We start from the raw sequence: 22954 nt of genomic DNA, 5'->3' as shown, positions 1-22954 counted from the left end.
TTTATGTTTGTGCAAAATGTAATTATTAAAATAAAAAGTGAGTGGTGATTAAATTGGTAATTATGGCACAGTCAGGAGCTGTAAGAAGGAAGGTGCTTGTGTTGTAATTTCTGGCAGGTCTGTGGGAGTCAGTGGGTCCAGGCCTCAAGGCTCTGCTCCAGTGTCACAGTTTCTTACTTAACATGCGACAAGTGCTGGCATGTTTCTCCTTGTCCTTCTCTCCTTCCATCCCTGCCTTGTGACAGCCCGTAGTCAGAGGGGATTCAGTTTGGTTGTGACAGGCTTCAATGGGGGTTTGGTCATCAAATCAGTGTGTCAGCTTTGTGTTGTTTCAGCAGGACTACAGGGGGAAGTTTTAGTATTAAACTCCATTGCATCTAATGTCACAACAAAATCCAAAATGTGTTTTCTGCCATGTTGTAAGTGTGGTTGTACCCTATAATTACACAGAAATGATCCTACCAGGCCCTAGCATCAGCTATTTTGTTATGAAGATTTGATGTCTTTCTTCAGATGTGAACGGGCATCCTCAGTGGTTTTATATCCTTGAGTGGATGCCACGAGTGATTAGGCTGCTTTACTCAGAACACTAAACATCTTAGCTGTACTCTGAGGAGCAAAGTTGCTCTACAGAAAGCAGCCGTTGGTCTGCGCAGCTTGAAATTGTACTTATTTTCCCAGAATGTGTTTCAAAGCAAAGATGTATTCCCAAATTACTGGGCTGTAAAATGTTCTCCCACCAAGCTGTCATAAATGATCAAAAATAATGTATGCCTCTCAGGCTGTTATTTCTGCTGTTTACTGCAAAAAAGATGAGCATGTTAAGGTTGACTGCAGTAGCAGGCAGACATTGATGAAGCAACCGTTCTTCATAAAAGCAATAAAAAAAGGCTCTGAAATGTGCTTTTATTGAGGTATTGCAACTTGTTAAACATTTAAAAGCAAAGTTTCCAAAATAAATATTTGATGCAAACTGACAAACTAGCTTGTGTAAATTACTGTGTTACACACAGCTGATATAGTGATTTCATTCCTTGTTGTATTTGGTCAATTAGTGTTTTTACTGTTAGAGGTTGTGCAATGCCTCCTGAACACCTTGATGACTCTCTCAGCATCAGCACTCGTCACACGTGTCGTACTCTTTTTGTAATTTATTCACAGTAATGGAAAAAGTAATCAGATCTTCTTCTAACTAAGAAAAGTTAGGCTGGTCAAATACTCCAATACAAGTAAAAGCCTTCAATATTAAAGTACAGAAGTATTAACAGCAAGATATACACTACATTCTACAAAAAAAATAAAAGTTTCAGCTTCTGAAATGGGAATATTTGTAGGTTTTATTAGTCAGACACAACAAGCAATCTGTAGTCATTACCTTGAACGTTTTCACAATTTTCTGGCATTTTACAGACCAAAGTAATTATTTTGGACTTGAGTTGCAGCCCTAGTGTCCTTTTACTGTTTACAGTATTCAGTAACACAACAAGGAAATAATCTTTCTAGTTTCCTATTATTTATCAGATGTATTTGTGTTATTAGTAAATGATTATTTCCTTGTTGAAGAGTAGTGCATGCATGTTCCAACTCTGATATGCTTAAACATACAAGTATCGGTCACTTTTACAAAGTTTTACTTCCATTTTCTCTTAGGACATGTCCATTTTGACATGTTTTATTGAACTATTGTCTTGAATGCTTGTGCGTTAGCTTTTGTGAAACCAATCAGGTTACAGAAAGAGAGAAACCCAATTTACCTTTCATAAGAAATGTAAAACGTTTATAGTATAGAAATATGAAAGCGTGTTTACAGCAGATGGTGGTTTAGTGTTTCAGCAGATAGCTCTCTCCCTGTGGGTTTTATCGTTTCCATGCATGGATGACATTTGTTTTTCTTACTTGAATGAAGTCAGCCCTGCAGAGTTGTAAATTACCCTGTTGAAGGATTCATGGGATAGTTTACAAGCCTCAGCTGGCCCTTTAAATGCTCCATTTTAATTTTCTTCCATGCTGAATAATAAGAAAGGCAAAACACTTAAATGATATTACCTTACCTGTCTCATAAATGCAGAACTGTAATACATATGTAAATAAAGTCATGCATACTGCTCTAAGCCAAGTTAGGGGCAATCTACACAGTTTTTTAGTTCACCGCAAGTGTCATTGTCGGCTAGTTTATGACTTATCTGCAGTTTTATGCTTTTATTACTGTGTGAGGGGCTTTTTAATATGTTGTATATTATGTATATTATAAGAACATACATACAGGTTTAAAGGCTTTAATGTGGTGTTGACAAAATCAGATTGTCCAAGTTTAAATTCCAGGCAATAAAGAGACAGTACAGTACAATGCACCGAGAGTGGGCTTCCCTGTCTGAACATGGTCCTTATTGGTCAATATCTGATGTGTCGGAAATACAGTAGACAATTATCAGGGGTCATTAGTGATGATATATTTAATGTTGCTAGGCTGCAGTATAAAGTGCTTTTAAAGGGTGTGTTTTTTTTCTTATCTTTTTTTCTTTTCTGTCTTAAATTCTACCCTTGGGACTATTAGTTTTATCATTTTATGGTGACGACACACTGCTCTACAGCACTTTCAAAATTAGTCTGGCTAACTCAAATGTAAGCCCATCTTCTGTTTTTAGAAGAATCGATAAAGCTGATGCCATTATTGTTGGACATACTGAAAAAGCATTCAAAAGAAATGACAGTAAGGATGACCTGAATCCGGGGTTCTGGTTTGGCCAAATATTGTGCTTTTGATGGCATATTATTTCTGCCGAACATTAGAATTTTTTTCCCACCAAACCCAAAAGAATAAATTGAACATTCACATTGTTAAGAGTTGCTGAGACACGTGAATAGAACAGAACCGTTGTTAATGTTATTAGAAATACTTAACTTCAGTTACTTCAGGTATTGTAAGTCCTATCACTTACGTTTTTGACCACCACAGGACTATGGAGATATGTTTTTCAGAGTGGATTCTTGTTTTGTTGGTAGTCTGGGCATGTTAACAGTTGGTGGCGGTTATGTGCCAAAAAAATGCTCCAGCAAGGGCAAGAAAGAAGAAGACTGCAAGCAAACGGGGTAAACAAAGTAGATTTGTAGGGTATACCATCTGCACTTTAAATGTTTTATGAGGAAGGAAATGCTATTAATGTTTATTCGGCCTCAAACAACCACCGTTTTTTGGTGAGTACATTACTGAATTTTGTCCATTCACACTTGAGGCATCTCTTGAGGCATTTCTGCTTCCCCAGTGTCTAGTGGATATCCTAGGAGCTCAAATTAAAATGAAAGGAGACTGTATGGGTGCTATTAAACCTGGAATACTTTTTGAAGGTTTGAGTTCATTAGCTTCTACAGACTGAAGTGTTGGCTTCTTCAGTTTATTTTGTTATTTTCTGCCAATGGTTTTAACTGTGAGCCATGGCATAACTTTTTTCGCAGTAGTACAACGAAAATAAAGCTCTAGTAACCTATATCCATCTGGTTTGCTAAAGAGCGACAGTGCGATTCTGCCAATTAGAGAGGGTGAAAAGCTCAACCTCTGGCCTCCGCTGTCTCGGTGGCCATACAGTTGGAGAGGCTCATTATGGAGCAGCAGGAGACTCAGCACAAGCACTCGCAAGCACTCCCAAGGGAATCAAACTGGAAAAAGATTGTAGATAGAAATCCACCACTGCCTCGGTGTGAATTGTTAGAAGATGGCTGGAACTCCAGCTATTGGTGACTCTTACGGGTAATATGCTCTCAGTGTTAGGAAGGATCCACTTTATACATGTGTCTGCTAGGTCGTTTTATGGATAGGCCAATTACTGTACCTGCAACGCTTCCTTCAAAACTCATTTCAGTTGCAGCTATGACAAGTCCATTCTTCCTGTACAATGCTACATGGATAAGTCTTGATTATTTGTGAAGTTGTGGGCTGATTCACTCCACAGTCATTCTCACTCTATCATAATCTTTGGCTCTTTCTTTGTGCTTAGTCATTGGCCTGGCTCATGAATGCAGCCCTTTACCAGAGGGTGATATTTTGGCGTCAGCAGTTTTAATTAGTCTGTAAAATAGTGACTGTTTTTGTACTTAAATTGTGATGTTGTTCGGGTGACCAAATGTCCTCTTTTGCCCGGACATGTCCACTTTTTACATATTGTCTGGGGGAGTTTATAAATTCATGAAAATGTCCAGTTTTCACAGTTTTTCACGGGACTAAGTGTGTACTTAAATTGAGTGGCGCTTTGCATACAACACAATTGCGTGACGTAATTCCCAAGAGGCTGGCTGGTGGCGACTCTGCGACGCACACATACAGGGAGCAGATCAGACGGGAGCACATACAGTGAGCAGATCAGACAGGGAGCAGATCAGACGGGAGCACATACAGGGAGCAGATCAGACAGGGAGCAGATCAGACGGGAGCACATACAGGGAGCAGATCAGACAGGGAGCAGATTAGACTTTTTTTTATATTCAAATTAGGTGAATATAAAATGCAGAAACGCTGCTTCACAGTTAAACCGCAAACAAACTTTCCACGTACCGGAGTGCACCGTGTGCAAAGCTAGCACATATGTTTCAGTGTCTAAAGGTGCTGGAGATCTCAAAGCTCACATGAGCACCAAAAAGCCTTATCTTATTACATTAAAAAGGTTTTAAGAGATTTAGTTGAAGCAGGATTTTGAAGCTGACACAGAATAGGTCATATTTAGAACATTATTTCATATTTATTTATTTATTTATCTATTTGAAAAGTTCCATTATTTTGTTACAGGTTGTTAAATATTTTATTTTATTACATAAGTTATTTTTATACCATTGAGGTATATAAAGCATGTTCTTTATTCTCTAAGAAGCCTGTCTGAATTTGGGTTTCTAGGCCTGGCCAAGTGTCCTATTTTTTTTGGAAATCAGAATATGGTCACCCTAGATGTTGTGTTCAGACAAGTGAGGCTGAGCACTATTCATCTTTTTAATGTTCAACGTTGTAGCTTTAATCAGACCATCTGTAAGACTGACTTGTTCACTTCTACATAGTATTTTAATTTTTCCACATTTCAGGCACGCAAAGGCTGGAGCTTCTCTTTTTCTTTTTCTATATGTCGGCTGTTTGTTTTAGCTCCAGTGAATGTGACAGGCAGGCAGGTACAGGGAGCAGGAGTCATATTGGGAGGTTAGATCTTTTTGAGAGAAGGTGGCAGGGGATGTCACTCTTTCAGGGCAGGATCTGACCTCTATTTCCTCCTATATTAATTCTCTTGGCTCTCTGTCTAGAGATGACACACGTACTGACACACGCTCAGCTATCCACAAAAAGAGGACAACAAACTAGATTTTATCTTGGCTCAAAAATAATATCATAACTTTACTTTGGAGCCAAGATAAAAGCCAGTCTGGTTATGTTTGTCCCATATAGCTCGGTATTCATGACAATCAAAATGTAATTGGATTTCAGAGCACAAGTAGTCAGAGGATGTTACTCCTGGATGCAGGACAGTCCCTTTGGGCTGCAGTGCCATCTCCTCTATTAAAGCAGCGCCTAATGGGTACAGATCCACTGGGGTCATGTCCTTTACACTGTCGGCTTGAATAGTCTTTGTATTAGCTTGTTTATTGTTTGATGACGTGGCTCTTTAATGAAGCAGGTTTCCCAGACTCGTGAACTGATGACCTGAACTTTAGAAATCCTGAAATCGTGTAATTAGTCCAGCGCAGCTTTGTGGGTGGTTGAATAGCTCCATTGTGTCAAACAGACTTTCTTCTCAGAGGTGTTTATTCTGTGCCATAATCCAGTGTTGGGTCCTATGTTAACATGTGATGCTCTTTCACATGAAACGGCCCAAAGCTGCGGGGATGTAAATGTGTAACCACACACACACAGAGACAGATCGACAATTAAACAGCTTTATGTTGCTTATTGCCACACCTCCCTACATCTTTAGCATTAATTGTCTGAAGCAGCCAAAGAAGAGTTAATTTCAGTCTGCCTGTTGTTGTGTTCTCTTGGCTGCGGTTCTGTTTTGGTGGGGATTAGCTGTGTTACGTTATTGGTGTGGGTTGTTTGTCTGAGTCATGTTGATGTGGATTGTTTTTGATGTGGACGTGCTGCGTGTGTCTCTGTGTTTACGTGCTGATCTCGAGCAGTGTGTTATGTGTTTGTGCACAGCGAGCAGGAAGGACCAATCCATTTGACCTTTTTTATCTGTAGTCACATTGGCAGGTGTATTAACAGTACATTTTTGTGATTCATCATATTTCATGGTCTGCCAGGGAAACATAATGACCGATACAGTGCCCCATTAAACTCACACTGCCATGCTTATTTTACCATCTTTTTTAATCTTTTGTTTTTGTTTTTAGACATTTGTTTAATAAAAAATGTTTTCCCTGACTCCTGGCTACTTTACTAGTATTATTAAATGTTTTTAAAATATGTTGCCTTTATTTGACAGGATTAAGCAAAGGGCTGTGGGTTGGAATTGAAACCTGGCTGCAGTCAGTACTCATTCTTAGTATGCTCTACCAGGTGAGCTAAAGCTGGGGAACAACAGTCCTTACAAGTGTGTGTGCATCTGCATGAGTTACATATATAGCTGGGGCCCATTCAATTTTTTTTATACTAATCTAGACACTGGGAAAAACAGGTAAAACTGAGACTTTCCCGGCGACTGGTAGGCTCACCGTTTAACATTAGACGGGACATCTGGTTAGCCTGGTCTGAAGTAGCTAACATTAGTTATTTAGCAAGATGTAAACTTTGGCCGTGCAAATTTAGCTATTGTATAAGGTGAGGACTTTTAAGTGAAAGGCAGTAATCAAAACGAACAAATGCCATTTCATCATCTCTTTATAAGAATCACATTTAATTCAATTCAGACCAGAACATAATGCAGAAAGAAAGGAAAAAAATCAAACGCAATCTGATTTGCATGCAAAATATTGTCGACGCCACCTGATTGGTTTTCAAATGATTGAACTTGGTTGATTTGGCTTGGGAGTGCGGACTAGCAGCTGTCAGGTAGCTTTGTACCTCAAGCTACCTGGGTGCCCCATGTTTTGACCTGACCTTTTCTGCTGTCAACATTTTAATAATGCCACCCACTCCTATGAGACAGGGCCGAGTGTTCAGGTCAGCAGATTTATAAACATTAAAGTGCAAGTATTCTGCTATAGGAATGATTTATTTTAACTTTTTATCATTCAAAATATTAAAATGACTCTGACATGTCAAAGGATAAAATAAGCAACCCCCCGTCTTCTGCTCCCTTTGCTGGTTTGCAAGGAGGCTTTAAAAGCATACAGAAGCAGAGCGAGTTTCTGATCAGCTTGGTTGTGCTTTAACTTGCTTTCATGTATTCAGGGCTGTTGAGGTGATCTGTACTGCTGCCACAGACTCTGTGATTTGTAATTAGTCTTTAATATGGCCCTTAGTAGATGGTATTCAATATAATTAAACTTAATTAGCAGACAAAAATATAGCCCTCCTGACCACGGCAATTATACATGGCTCATGCATACTGTGTTCAATCTCTCTCTCTGTCACGCACACACACACACACACACACACACACACACACACACACACACACACACACACACACACTCTGAAGTCTATTTATCATAGGTGCAGCAGCTCATAATGCAAAGAAAGTTACAGAAAGAATTGTACATCTTATCCATACATTTTGAATGGTCAAATCTATATTCACGTATGACATACATGTTTCCTATTTAAATACTTAGTAATACTGTATACAGAAGCACTCCAGGCCTCGAGAGTGATTCAATATTTATGCAATTACTGCAGCATTATTATTGCAAATTTAATTTCCACTATTATAGCAAGCATAATCCAAGAATTAAAGATACATCTGAACATATGTCAGTTGATATATGTATGTGTGTGTGATATATGAAATTTGTCTAATTTAAAGTAGACATAGACATTTGGCACATAAAATTCCTAATAAAGGAAAGTGTGCATTTTTGAGGACATCCGTCTGTGTGTGTGGACTACCTGTACATTTGCAGACTCCTAAGCAAAGCGTCTTAAACAGACGGTAGTTTATGGCGTCTGATGGAGAAAGATTCTGATTTCCCCCGAGTGTTACATATCAGCAGCTGCGCAGCGCTGCTGTCCTCTGGAGCTGCTGAGCACACGGGATCGGCTGATGAGATAGTGAAAATAATCCACCTCGGCTACTTGTGACACAGTCGCTTTCATACTTCACACACCGCTTTAGTGTTTCCAGCTGACTGAGTAGGTTCCATTCCAATAACTGTGCGTGTGTGTGTGTGTGTGTGTGTGTGTGTGTTAGCTCTTGCGTGTGTGTTGCATTTTAGCTTTTGCTAACCAAGGGTCAAATGGAGGTGAACGGATCAGAGCTCGGCCTGGGCTTCCTCCAGATAAACATGTTTTACACCTAGATAGGATTAAGACTAAGACACTCAGAGAAATCGTCTGAGCTGTTATTTTGATATTTGTTCAGGTTTGCAGTGATGACTTCTGCTGCTGGCCAAATGTCAAAGGGGGTTTTGACTCAGGGGATAGTTGGTTGCAACACGAGGAGGGTTTTATCTCAGTCCCTGTCTCTTGATTCTTTTTAGTTTTTAACATCTCCATTTTGGTATTTTCTATTTCTACCTCTCTATTTTCCATTCAATGGTCCTATCCTTTTAAATTCTCCGTCTGTTTCTTTCTTCCTACCACTGCAGAGCCTCATTAGCAGTAGCCATGTTGTGTTGAGATGGAGGGCAGTGTTGGATGAGCTGCCCTTTGTCCAGAGGGGGTGAGTGAGGCTTGGCCAAACAGCATGGAGACTTTTCTTTTTTTTCTAAATATTTGCCACACTTTTCTCACACGTGCTCTGCATTACACCCAGGCCAAGAGACAAAAGACTCGTTTACCTCCCAAAAAGCCAAGTCACCCATGGGCCTTATCTCCTGTGTGACATTGAAGTGTTTGAACTTCGGACGGCAGTGTTAATTACGAGAGCTTGTGCTGTTTGCAGAAGTGTTAGACAGCGAGGCAAGGTTCAAGTGCTCGGACACAGTCGGTTACCCACAGCTTCAGAGAGGTTCTGTCTTTGTGGGAGTACAAAATGAGAGCAAGTGAAGGATCCTCTGTGGGATTACAGTGTGTCTGATAAGCGAGGAGGGAGACAGACAGTACACTCTGCACAATGTGGCGTTTGGCTCATTACCGAAAATAAATCTTGGTGTTAAACCTTCTGTTTTGTCTCTTGTTCCAGTTGTCTTCTTCTTCCTCCAGAGTGTGTTTTCTGCTATCATCCCATCCCAACAATGTGCTGTCCGATACTGAATGGTAATGCTAAAGAGGGGAAAATGGATGACTTTACAAATCATCATGTGTTTTTAGATTCATTATCAGCAAATAGCTGTTAGCTGCAAAAGTTTCATATATTTCTCTCACCTTCTCCTTTCATTTTTCCTCTTCTTTGGGTTTTACTAGGGCATCTCAATGTAAGCATCATTTCATAATGGTAATCAAATATTTAATCAAAGTGAGCGCAATAAGCAAAGCCAAAACAAAATCTGCGTATGACTCTTTTAAACCAGGATCTACCCAAAACTATTACCCAAATAGAAAAGAATATGCCAAAATTCACTGCTTACATCTTCTGCAATTTAAGTTTCAGCCCTACAGGATTGATTTGTAAATGTATTTACTCTAGCTGCCACTTTGTGAATGTTAGGTTATCCAAAGAAAGAAAAACTATTTTACCTTTTCAGCCAAATTAGCTTTACATTAAGTGTGCTGCAGATTTTAAAAGATTAAGAGGCGTTGTCCTTAGAAAGGGTTTGTGGACCAATTGGCTAGAAAATGCTTAATTCCCTGTGAAGGCTCAGGAACAAAGCAACGCATCAGCTGAGGTTGGCAGCAGAGGTAGTCTGTATACATCACATCATCTATGATGAAGCAGCGTTGGTAATACATCACACATTCTGCACCCATGCCGGGACACATAAAAACACACATAATTAAATTAGTGATGATTTTTCCTTACAGTCCTGTGCTTCATGTACCCAATTAGATGGGAGATCTTCCTCTGCTCCAGTATTGTTGACCCCAAACCTCAGCAGCTGTAATTTATGAGATGGATCTAATGTGTATAAAACAGAGAGACTCACTCAGATTCAGAGAGACTCACTCAGACTCAGAGAGACGACGAGGTTAGCTGGTTAGCAGGGGTTGAGGCTGGGAAAGGAGTGTTTTTGCCTCATGTTAAAAAAGAATTCCGGCCATTTTCTACATTAATCTTGATCGTCATGAATATGCGTGTAATTTCAATAAAAAAGCTAACTGTACGAGCTTCCACTGAGCTGAGACAGCCAGTTTTTGAGTGCCTTTGTGCCTCTTAACAGATATAAAATGCAGTGGCGTGGCTACGTCCTCCAAAGAACAGGTCATGTCCTGTCATGAAGTTTATTCCCCCCCCCCCCCACACACACACACACACACACAAAAAAGCAACAACAACAACAACAACAACAACAGTAGTGCGGTAGTATCTGATAGCTCCTAGCTGTCGTCTGGTCAGCCAGGCTCCTGTGATAATCATTCTGACAACAATCCACGGAGTGGCGGTGGTGTGGTTATGTCCTCCAGAGGACAGGTCTTGTCCCGTCTTGAAGTTTATTCCCCACATTAGCCACAACATTGCCGCGCCGTGAATTGTTGTCGGTATGATTATCACAGAACCCTGGCTGAACACACTCACCGGACGGCACCTAGGAGCTAGCAGCTAGCAGCTACCACCAACAAGCTAACGGCTACCGCAGGATCAAGACCGGGACCAGGGTAGGAGAATTTAAACAATGTCTTAGTTGAAAATGCATCTTGTTGTCATGTCAGGGGCCTGTTCGTGTTACACAGATATTTTAATTGCATTTTATTTCTGTTAAGAGGCACAAAGACACTCTAAAACTTGCCCCGACCACTGCCGTTTTAGCCTAGTGGAAGCTCGTACATGCTCGTACACCACGTGTTGCCTGCACTGATTCGGGTCGGGGGGGTTTTCGGTCGAAAGTACATGCATGTTTATGACGATCAAGATTAACGTACAAAAATAGCCGGAATGAGGAAGACCTCTCTGGTTCATTTTGGGTGGCCATAGCATTATGATTTCCTCTCTGCTGGATATTATTTACCCTCTGCAAACTGCGTGCGTGCTGTTTTCTGGGGGCTGGAATTTACTGTCTTTCTTTGAGGAAATGGGCAGAGCCTGATCAATATCTCCCTCAGGACTGTTCCTGTATTCCATCAGTCAACTCAACACAGTGGATGACCCACTTTGACGCTGTGTTCAATTTCTGTCTCCTCTCTGTGTGTCTCTTTGTATGTCTGACCTGACTCTTTCTACCTGTTTACTCAGTATCTTTCCGGCACTATCTCTTGTACTCCTCTCATAAAAGTGTGTGTGTGTGTGTGTGTGTGTGTGTGTGTGTGTGTGTGTGTGTGTGTGTGTGTGTGTGTGTGTGTGTGTGTGTGTGTGTGTGTGTGTGTGTGTGTGTGTGTGTGTGTGTGTGTGTGTGTGTGTGTGTGTGTGTGTGTGTGTGTGTGTGTGTGTGTGTGTGTGTGTGTGTGTGTGTGTGTGTGTGTGTGTGTGTGTGCGCCACATATTCCATGGCAGCACTGCATGTGTGTGTACAGTATCTGTATGCTGTACCTTCTGTTTTGGCAGGTGGAGGTGATGGCTTCACATAGCTGATATGCTCAGCTGGCTTTGCTCTCTTTTAAAGCCCATTACTAATGAGCTCCACTATTAAACTCTCAATTAAAACAAAGCCACTTGGTTTTCTGTTTTTTTTTCTCACACCCATAAGGATTATTGACTGTTTTTAAAACACATCTTAAAACACTTTTATGACTGAGTCTTGCTTTTATGTACAGTTACAGATTCAGATCCTGCCCACTTTTAATGCTGGTGTTGCTTCTATTTTATGGTTTATTGACTAAAACTCTAATTTTAGGCATCTTGTGATTCCTGTTTTATTCCTGTTCTCTTCTTTTGCTTGTGCTTATTTTGAGCTTCTTGTGTGTTTTACTATTCTTGTTTGATATGCCATTTTGTAAAGCACGTCATAGAAACTGATTTTACAAGAGTGCATTAAAGACACATTTCATGAGAAACTCATTTTTTTTTGTGCTTGAAGTATCCCAGTATCACCAGTTTGGATCTTTAATGATTCTCCTAGCCTTTTTCTTGGTAGCACCTTATGTAAATGCATGTTAGGGCACCACTTATTGTTTGGCTGCAGTAACCACTCTTTGCAGGGCTATGCAGTCCTGTTCAGTGCTGTCTCTGTAGCAGGCAGTGATGTTCCTCACCAGGACGCCCTCAATCATGCAGGAGTAGAACAGTCTCTGCCTTGCCTTTCTCACCACTGAGTCAGGATGCAGCGCCTAATGCCAGGATCAGACTATAAGATTAGCCCAATTTTGACCCAACAGTCATGTCGCAGACCGACAGTCAGAGTCATGGCCAATGATGAGCGTCGGGACCAAAGAAAGGGAGTCTTTATCTCTTGTAGTGTGTCATAAACGATCAGCAATCTATCGCGTGGGAGGCTTCACGGCCACCAAAGTCTATCATGTCAGAACTTTTAGTCTTTTTCCGCCTAGTGGGACATGCTCTAAGACATGTTCCTTGACGTTGACCAGTAGGACGAGAGAGTTCTGTCTGGTGAACATTTGTAAACATGTTCGCTGGAGCAACGAGACACACATTGCCCATATAGGCTTTGTGTCATGGCAGGGATTGCGCCGCGTCCCCACGAGCATGCAGTGGGTTTGCCACTAGCAGTTGATCAAGCAAAGAAAACAACCCCGGTGGCTGAATCTGATTGGATGAACGCTTCATGTTGGATGTGTGCTCCAGGATTTCAAAATGGAAGAAGTCTGATCCTGGCACAAGTCAGACAGACCATCGGTGTTGTGGACACCAAGGTAAAGCTGTCCTCCCTCTCCACCCAACTACCTTGGCAAAGGAGCGCCATATTTATGTCGCAAGCATATCGGAGCAGACTGGGCTTTTCAGGAGGGGGGATTTAAAAAATAGGCGCTAAACCAACTTTTACAGACCGAGGGTAAAACAGGTATATTTAGTCAGACAAAAAATTTCCGAGTGTGCGCAGACAGTAACGTTTCTTGGAGCCCAGCAGAAACAGTCCCTGTGAAAACTAAACAACTCTCCCTACACTTCTCATGACCTTCGACCACAATCAGAGTAAATACAGAGGACATACCAGATTATTGCTACCTCCAGTTTATCCAAATTAAAGATGCCTAAAGTAAAGTGTTGTTGTTGTTAGAAACTTCGCTAACCACCGTCTTGCCCTCTAATCAAAGTAAAAATACCTTTAAATGTTAAGTTATCTTTTCTCAAATATACAGAAATTAGATGTAATGACATATTTATCACAAACAATCATCCTCGGAGCATTCAGTATATTGGACGTCATTGAATGGTCAAATTATTTTTATTTTTATTTTACTTTTATTTTTTTTAAACCAGAACACCATACACCTAACACATGGGCCAGACATGCACAAAGACTTTTTCCATGACTTGTAATCAAAACAACCCAATAATGACAGTATAAGGCGTCTAAAGAATGTACATCACCACCATTAAACTTTCCTGTGGCCTGAGGTGAGAGGAGCAGGCGCCGACCTTGATGGTATAACGTGATAGGTTAAGACACCTGTGAGTCAATATCTGTATTATTAATAATAATTTATGTAAATCATGCATAACACTTGACAGTGATGTATTAACTGAGTGATTTAAACTTTATAAAATCTGTTCAACGTTATGCTTTAAACCAACAAATGTCTGTTTGTTTGAATATCTGTAGTCTTTATGCACATGCCCACCCACTTAAATGAAATCAAACTCTAAAGACTCACTCACTCTCTATTGTTTCATCATTTGGTTGTACCACTCTGCCACCTGTGGTCGTTTTTCAAGTAGCATGTGTTTCCCAGGCGAGCCATCGCTGGTTGAGGGACTGGTTTCTGGAGATTATGAGTCACAGCTGGTGCTGCGGTTTGGTTCGCCCTCCTCTGTTGAATGACAGCAGCAGCTGTGTGTTCTGATAAAACTGTTGTTTTGGTAGTAAACCAGCAAGCTGAACACTCAATACAGATCCTCCTTTCTCAAATGTTTGCCGATGGTGGATTGTTGGAATGTAGTTTATTCAACATTTCTGAGCCCTTGAACCTGTGGCCCAGATCGCTTTCTGTCGAGTTAACAAAAGCCACCACTACTGGTATAGTTCCATAGCAGTTTACTTGACCTGGTTACATCTACCATGTGGTAAATAATAGGTAGGAGGGCTGAGCGATATGGAGAAAATCAGACATCTCGATATTCTTGACCAAATACTTCAATGTTGATTATTGCAATGATATAAGGGTAAACAGTTGGTGCGTTAACAGAATATTTTTACTATTAGATTTGAGATTGTTAATCATTAATAATGTGGATATGATTAAGTGGTTAAAGGCAAATAACAGAACAGCTAGAACAGTATGTTCGCAGCCTTTAAAACCAGTAAAAATACATTATTTTCAATATAAGGATTTTACGATATCAGAAATCTATACAGTATCTAGACTCATAGTACGATATTGATATTGTTCCGCCATAATTGGCAGGTATCTTTTATCTACTCCCTATTTGCACTTGGATCAGTATCTGTAGGCACTCTGTTAGCTGTTTAAAGATTGTGTTCTTGTTCTTTTTTCTGACTAACCATCTGAGGCTAATGTGTTGCTAAAACAATATTGTCGCAAGTAATTGTTAATGTACTGTGTTTGGCTAACTAGGTTGTGTACTAGATTAACTATATATTGTGTTGTAAACCCTATGGGGACTTAATTAGAAGTGCTATAAAGCAATGTTTTCATGAGTGAATTCCCAATAAAAAACCAAAGTTGGCTTGGCAATGTTTAATGAGAAAGGAAATGCATGCAATGTTGTTAGAACTCAAGGAGGCGGGGCGACGTCTAGCTCAGATCGTGCACCCCATGTAGGCTTAGTCCTGGGCAGCGGCGCACGTTCAAATTTGACTTCCGGCCTTTTGCTGCATGTCATCCCCTCTCTTTCTCTCCCCCATTTCCTATCACTCATCAGCTGCTCTAATAAAGGAAAAAGGCTTTAAATTAAATCTTTAAAAACAGGACACATGCGATGCATTGTTTCTTCTGGATATAAGGGACAAAATAACTTAATTTAATGTCACATTAGACACTAAAAGTCAGGATATCTCAACTTCTGCGGGTTTGGTTTTTGCGTTTTAATTTTTAAATATGTCTGCCTTCATAGGGGCATATGTACAGTTTGACTTGAATTTCAGATGGTCTTCCCAGCTTTTTGATCTAAAGAAAATATTTGGGATTTCAACCTGCTGAAAGGTCGTTTACACCGCCAAATCCAGCCAGAACTTTTCTACACTGTTAAATCTTATTGTCATGCTAGTCTCATATTTGTAACTTTGTCTGAAAGTCTCATGTAATGTATCCACATGTAGAAATATAGCCGTTGCTCTGTGCTTTTCCGCACTCCTGTCTGTATGTTGGAAACTGTCACTGGAGGACAGGAGAGAGTCTGTGATGTGTGATTTGTTGAGAATGTGGCAACTGCAAGGACAGTCATGAGGCGGGGCAGACGGATAAGAGAGAGAGGGGGAGAGAGAGAGAGAGAGGACAGATAGACGGATGGGAGAGAAGAGTTGGAGGATGTTTTTCATCCGTCCTTGATGAGACACAGGAGATGCAGATGCTGAGAGCTCTGCCCTATTAGATGAGGCTACTGCTGGTTTATTACAGCAGCTGCTGTGTGTGTGTGTGTGTGTGTGTGTGTGTGTGTGTGTGTGTGTGTGTGTGTGTGTGTGTGTGTGTGTGTGTGTGTGTGTGTGTGTGTGTGTGTGTGTGTGTGTGTGTGTGTGTGTGTGTGTGTGTGTGTGTTTTTTTTTCTGTTAAGTCAAAAGGAAGATGTATACTGCAGCACTAATCTCTGGCTGTATGATTAAGTGCACACACCAATGGCCTTCTTTTAAAGCATACTGCATTAGATATAGCTGCTGCCGTTTTATCATACATCTCGACATATTGCTGGTGATTGATCATTTCTAGAGGAGTCACACCTCCTGCAGTATAACTGATTGAGAGTGTATTTCAGGGATGCAACTTTGCATTGGCCTGAATGGCAGAAAGACAAAGCATCTGCTATCTTCCACTGCTGTCATGATCCATCCCAACATTGCTGATCCTCTTAAACGGAGAGGCTGTGAGCTGCAGCCATGTGGCAAACCACCACAACACACCCTTTCAGAGGAAGATGGCCAGCAGAGGAGCTGCGGAGCATTGTAGCGCAAAACTTGTCTCCATTTACTTGCTGTGTCAGAGCCAGCTGACTAAAAACTCAGGCCTAACACAAACTGTTGCTGGGCTTCTTTTGTGATGACTTGAAATTAAGGATTTTTTTCTTATTTTTTTCCCCTTCTGATTTTCTATAAGCAACTTTCTCTCTCTTTCTCCCTCTTCATTTTTCTCTTTGATGGTGGTTTTGGCAGGCCCGCTAATACCTTCCCCTGCCATCTATTCCATTTTAACAGGCTCAGTGCCCTTTACGGAAGCCAGGCCAATATCCTTGCTCTTTTCTCTGTAGCTCCTCCCTCCCCTAATAATTTTCAGCCATCATAAACCATTTCTGGCGTGCTACTGTATATCATAGAGTAGGTGGGTGAAGCCTGGGGCGCACTGCTCATCTACTGGTACACATTAGTTCAGTGCCGGGTCCCCGCCAGCTCCACATCTGCATTTACAGTTGTGGTCAAGTGAAGAAAAGCAGGGGTGTAGTCGGGGACATCTGGAGACATGTGGAATACATATCCAGACTTCTCTTTGTCATTTAGGGAAACCCAACATATATCTTTTAATTGCAATTAAATATATAGCCAGCCTGGGTTACATCCTGTTTTCTGTTTAGCGGGATCAACCACTTTTTCATCTGAAGTGGGGAAGACAGATTGATAATCCAATGAAATATTAACATGCAATGGTTCAGCAAACCCTCAGTTCAAACTGACCCTGTCTATTCCCTGTGTTTTAATGGATCCTGATTTTGTGTCCTCTGTAGTGAGGGTTCTGCACAGCTGCACTGCTCGGTTGCCAAGTTGTGAGACGCTAACCCAAATATGTTACTGTAGCTTTGTGATTGCTCTCCGAGGTGGTTGCCAGGCACAACAGCAAGCTGGTTTTTAAATAATCAGATAAAGCAATAAAATATGTTCTGTAAATGGAGTTTGTGATCTTGAAAAAGAACATGTGATAGCATAAAGTGCAGTCTTTAAGTACTCAGACCATTATGTTTCATCTCTGTACTCCAGCACATAGGGTTTGGAAGGAAACAATAACTCTAAGTGTTAAGTGCTGAGTTTCAGCTCTATTTCAAGGGTGTTTACATCCACATAAATCACAAATAAATGGTAGCCCTTTTTACATGCACCTCCTCAAGGTATAAAGCACTGTGAGTTCTACTGTACACCCAATACAGATCTAAGCACCCCCAAAATCCTTAAAGCTGAAAGTCAGCACCACTGTTTTTGTAGTTCTTTTAAATCCAGTGCTGGATAATGGCCAAAACAATGTAAAACATATCACTGTCCAGATACGTACATGCGACACTATAGTGCGTTATTCAGCCAAAGGTGGCCTATTTATTTCAACAATACTACTTTTCTTTCCTTTTTCAAAGTTTCCATGATTTAGGAACAGTGGCTCGGGAAGTAAAATACCACTAAAGTATTAAAATGTACTCCCAGTCTCCAAACCCTCCCATCAGTGTGCAGTCTTTGAAAATGACCTTGTCTGCTGGGCCCATAGGGAGCACTGTTGTCCATGTTGTCAGGCCCGGGCTGGACTGTCTACACACGGCTGCACTTTGTTCGTCCCGCTGGCTGACCACAGACCTCAGACCAGACTGAGTGACACACAAACTTCTAACAGTCTCTGTTTTTAAACCACAACCCTGAATCAGACAGATTCAATACCTGTTTTTTTCATCACTGTATTCAAGCCTAATGCAGTCTAAGTCTGCTCTGCTTTGTTGCTAAAAAGATTTGCTGTGTTTCAATGTTGTAACTTTGTACAATTGTGTTTTAAGTGCTATAAAAAAAGGTGTCTTTTAGTTAATCCTTAACTTGAAAAGCCCATTATCATTCAAGGCCCTATCTCTATGAAAGAACTGTTTAAATTGTATAGCATATAATCCATTCATTCTATTATAATAATTCAATGTATCCTCTGCATTTAGTGCCCTCCTCTGGAGTCATATTTTAGTGCTCTGTTTTTCTCAACTTGGATTCATGACATTCATGATTATTCGTGTCTCAGGTTATTCTTTGAGTATACTCTTATACTGGAATGGATGGTTATTATACTATCAATATTGTGTGGAAAAAGTAGAGATTACTTTTTTATTTATAAGTTCTCATTAGGCTTCAATGTGGCCTCTAAAGCATATTGTTGGGTCTGTCATATGGGTCTGTGCTTGGGTTTATACTTGCTGAAAGGATACAACATACAGATATTTAGATCAGAAAATATTTTTTTTGTTGGAAATAATGGATTAGAAATGTGCTTACAAGGTTGCTGCTAACTTTTCAAAGCAATTCACTTAAATCCCAATTCTGTGTAAAAAAAACAACAAAAAAAAACATCCTTGACATCCTGTCAAACTTGACCGTGTTTTCACTCACAGAAAGCCATCACAGCAAAGACAGGCTGTTTGGCATTGCTGCTGGATGATCGTAATAATTAGCAGGCCGAAAGAAGACACTCATATAACATAGCTCCAGACGACAGTGAAGCTCGAAATAGCCAGTCATCGCCTGAGTACTTGAGCAGGCCGTACACCACGGAAAGAGTTGACGGGGGAAGAAAGCAGGGAGGATGTGGGTGAGGAGGAGGGCAATAATTAGCTGAGCTTGTCATTCTAGTGATTAAACACTGATTTAGAAGCGTGCTCAGTAGGTGCATGGAGTTAAATTGGCTGTACTCCTGTTAGCGGCGATGTGACACGCAAGGCCTGGGTCACTGTGCTGCAGTACAGAAGTGCGGCTCAGTTCAGCTCCATATCTGCTCCCTCCATGTCTCACTGCTGTTTGTTTATGGGCCAGAATAATGCGAACACAGCGGATGAGGTTGCTCCTGCGCAGTGATCCCTTTGGTACGTGTTTGTTTTTTTGCATTGTTTTTTTTTGAGGAGCGACACTTCACCAAAATACCATATGGTGATAAACGATTTTCATTAATGTTGTTGAAGAAGCTTGTTGTCTTTCTGTTACCTTCGAAATGAAAGATGAATTTGCAGCACTGCTCTAATAAGTGTATGTCTTCAGTCCTGCAGGCCAAGCAATCCAGGTAGGAATGGGCCTTGATGGTTTCTGTTGACAGTAATATTAAAAGATACCCACCCTTGTCTAATACAATATTAAAAAGGATATACACCTTTTTCATAATGTTCATATTAATAACTAAACAGACACTTTTCTCTACACACAGTATCCCTTAGTAGATGCACATCTTTGAAACAAGCATTGATAAATATTACACAACAAGTTGTACACAAAAAAATAAAAACTACGGTACTAATGTTTTGTTTAGATTAATGTTGAAGCAAACATTGTAATGTCATGCTGGTGCATTGAGGGACTGTGAATTGTTCGGTAACAAGACAACTCAGACTTACAGTGAATGTACAAACAGAACAACTAAATGACCTTCCTTATGCACAGATGCGCTCTTCTCTATAGTCTGTTAGGCTTGTTGTTTTGGGTGGTACAGGAACACTAATGGCAGGTTAAGCTGTTTTATGAGACAAACAGTAAGCCTCACCATGTAGCCTACATAAAACACCCTTTATGATTAATGACTAAAAGCAAAGATTATATCCACAATGGGATGCATGGGCTCATCTTCTGACTTGTGGCTAGAATTTTGTTACCAGTTAGAATTAATTAAACATTTTTAAAGCAAAGCGCCTATCAATATTTTTATATTGTCAAAGACTTTGTTGACTATGTTTAATTAGAAAGGTGTCTCTCGTAATGATAGCGTAGCATCTTTTAGGTCATTGTTTTATTTTAAAAGGCTGCAACTTCATTGTTTTGGTTTTCTGAAATGCTCTTATCATTGTTGTTTTTTTCCAAAGCATGCAGCTGTTTGCAGAAAAAATGAGAAAGCTAGCAGCTAGCTGGTGTAGCATCTAGTAGCTAAAGAGTCAGATATTTCTCATATGAGTTGTTGGAGACCCAGAGGGAATGATGGAATTAAATGTATTCGGATGTGCAAATAGGCAACTGTTTGCTCACCGCAACAATTTCATAATGTGCCAATATGTCAATGTTGAATCAATTATTACTGATTTCATGTAAAAGTCGACTTTAAATTTGAGTGCATGGCAAATGCATTCTTGCTTTATAACTGGTATAATGGTATAATGGTCTGAGTACAATGCTTTCTTTCTCACAGTGTTTTTAAGCTGTTTTATAAATTGGAATAAGTGGTGTTGGAGGCGTTCTGGGACAGGCCTACGGCGTAGAGATTCTCAAAACTGAAAACTTCCTTTTACCTAACATCCTTTATTCATCTCCCTGGTCTCTTCAGGCCTGAAATTGATTTTAAAGATTAAAGTAGATAAGGCATTAGAGTTTTAGTGAGGAGCCACAACACCAACAGTTTCATGGAAGAGAATGGTTTAATAGTTACCAGCACAGCTCTGGATGAACACTAGATATCTAAAAAAATGCTCCTGGACGTCTGTCTAAAAAAAAAAAAGACCAAGTCAGAAGGAATTATTTTACATTTCCTTAAATACTGCCTTTTTCTCTGCACTCAGCTACTTTCAAACATCGTTTGCACTGCACACACCAGCCGAGGCACTTATTTTCCACTTGTATTTCTTTTAGATGATCTTTCACCTTACTGCCAGACCTTTAGACCTCTATTTTTTTTTAACAGTTCATACTAGCCAAGCAAAGAATAAACATATATGTATGTATGTATGTGTGTGTGTGTGTGTGTGTGTGTGTGTGTGTGTGTGTGTGTGTGTGTGTGTGTGTGTGTGTGTGTGTGTGTGTGTGTGTGTGTGTGTGTGTGTGTGTATGTGTGTATATATATATATATATATATATATATATATATATATATATATATAGTGTGTGTATATGAATCATGTCTTTTGATTCATATACACACAAGACATGAATCATTAACTAATTATTCAATGACAAATCAAAATGTGCTTCATGATGTTCCTCTGGTAGCACCTCAGGGCCTATACAGCAGAGGTCTGTATTTATTAAATTGTGAATCGTGTTCTAGTTTCTGGTTAGTCCCTACGTGACGGTAAGACTGACATTCAAATTTCATCAAGCTAGTTCCCAAGGTAACACTGAGCAAAGTTACATTCTCCACCTGAAGGGAATCTTGCTGTAGTGGCTTACATTGTGGCTCTGTATTTATGGCCCCATTATGTATAAGCGACACTTTATTATCCTAACATGCTCTACTAGGTGTTATATAAGAAAAGTGATTTACAGAACATTCAAGTGATTTACTAAACAGTTAAGGGGCAGAACAAACACCTCAAAGATAAGAAAACAAACACAATGCAGCTGAAGACATGATGCTAACTGCAGCATTAACTAAACACTTTCTTGTATTTATATAAAGGAATGACTTGCCTTGTGCTTGTGCCAAAAATAGGAGGACATAATAATGATGTGTGTACGAAAAATATGTATAATAAAGTTATCCATCCATTCTTATAGACTCTTGACACCCCAACACCTTCCTCTTCACCTCCCTCCTTCTTTTATGGCCTCAGTTTGGGCTAACTGCAGATACTTTATTGTTTTGTACTTGCCGGTAGCTGCAGTGGCACAAATTTTGTTTACCACAAGCTCTACTGGGCACCACATATCCTGCTATACCTCTATAGTGACTTGCATTACAATAGCTATGTTATAACCTTTATTATAGCCCAGGGATATTGTAAAATACAGTACGGTATAATGTCACAGCTTTGTTGATGCTTTGTCACTACATCAAAGAGATTGGATGTGTCACTAGCAGAAATATTTCAAATTCTGTCCTCCTTGTATGTGTGTTTGTTAAATGTTAAGAATAGTTTGACATTTTTGATGATTATTCTATTTTTTCCAAATTAGATGACAAGATTGATACTACTCTTGTACGTACGGTGAACAATAAGCAGCCAGCTAGCATAGCATAGCATAGCACAAAGACTGACAACGGGGAAACACAGTCTGTTTTGTCCAAAGGTTATAACATCGGCCTACCAGCCTCTAAAGCTCACTACTGCAAGGGCCATGCTAGCTATTTCCATTTAAGATAACTGGCTGCTGGCTGTGTACCTTTATATTAATAATACATAAATGGCTTTTAATCTCTCCCTTATGAATTTAAAAAAATGTTAACGGTTTAGCAGCAGTCTGTTAGCTTGGTAAGACGACAGCATTCAGGTGGATCTCACAGTTTGGTTTAGAGGTGTGAGGGGTGTGAGGTCTCGAGAGGTGACCGTAGAGAGGTTAGCGGGCTGGCTGTCGCTGTGTGTGTGTGTGTGTGTGAATCAAACTGTGTGGGACACAAGTGTAGCTACAGTAGCAGCAGGATGCAGCAGTGATTTATAGAGGAATACTCTGTGTGTGTGTGTGTGTGTGTGTGTGTGTGTGTGTGTGTGTGTGTGTGTGTGTGTGTGTGTGTGTGTGTGTGTGTGTGTGTGTGTGTGTGTGTGTGTGGTGTGTGGTGTGTGGTGTGTGGTGTGTGGTGTGTGGTGTGTGTGTGTGTGTGTGTGTAAAAAACTCCAGACAGAGTGAAAGTGATGTTGAGAAAGGC

General features: G+C 40.2%; 1 protein-coding gene across 4 annotated transcripts in view; it reads left to right on the top strand.

Moving 5' to 3' along the window:
- The window catches only part of myrip (myosin VIIA and Rab interacting protein), a 107230-nt gene that overhangs the window by 8944 nt on the left and 75332 nt on the right, over positions 1-22954 (top strand). The window lies entirely within an intron of this gene.

This window comes from Etheostoma cragini, chromosome 22, assembly GCF_013103735.1.
Source record: "Etheostoma cragini isolate CJK2018 chromosome 22, CSU_Ecrag_1.0, whole genome shotgun sequence".
In the NCBI taxonomy this organism is placed as follows: domain Eukaryota; kingdom Metazoa; phylum Chordata; class Actinopteri; order Perciformes; family Percidae; genus Etheostoma; species Etheostoma cragini.
The sequence above is the reverse complement of the archived record's forward strand: the minus strand, read 5'-3'. Positions and strand labels throughout refer to the sequence as shown.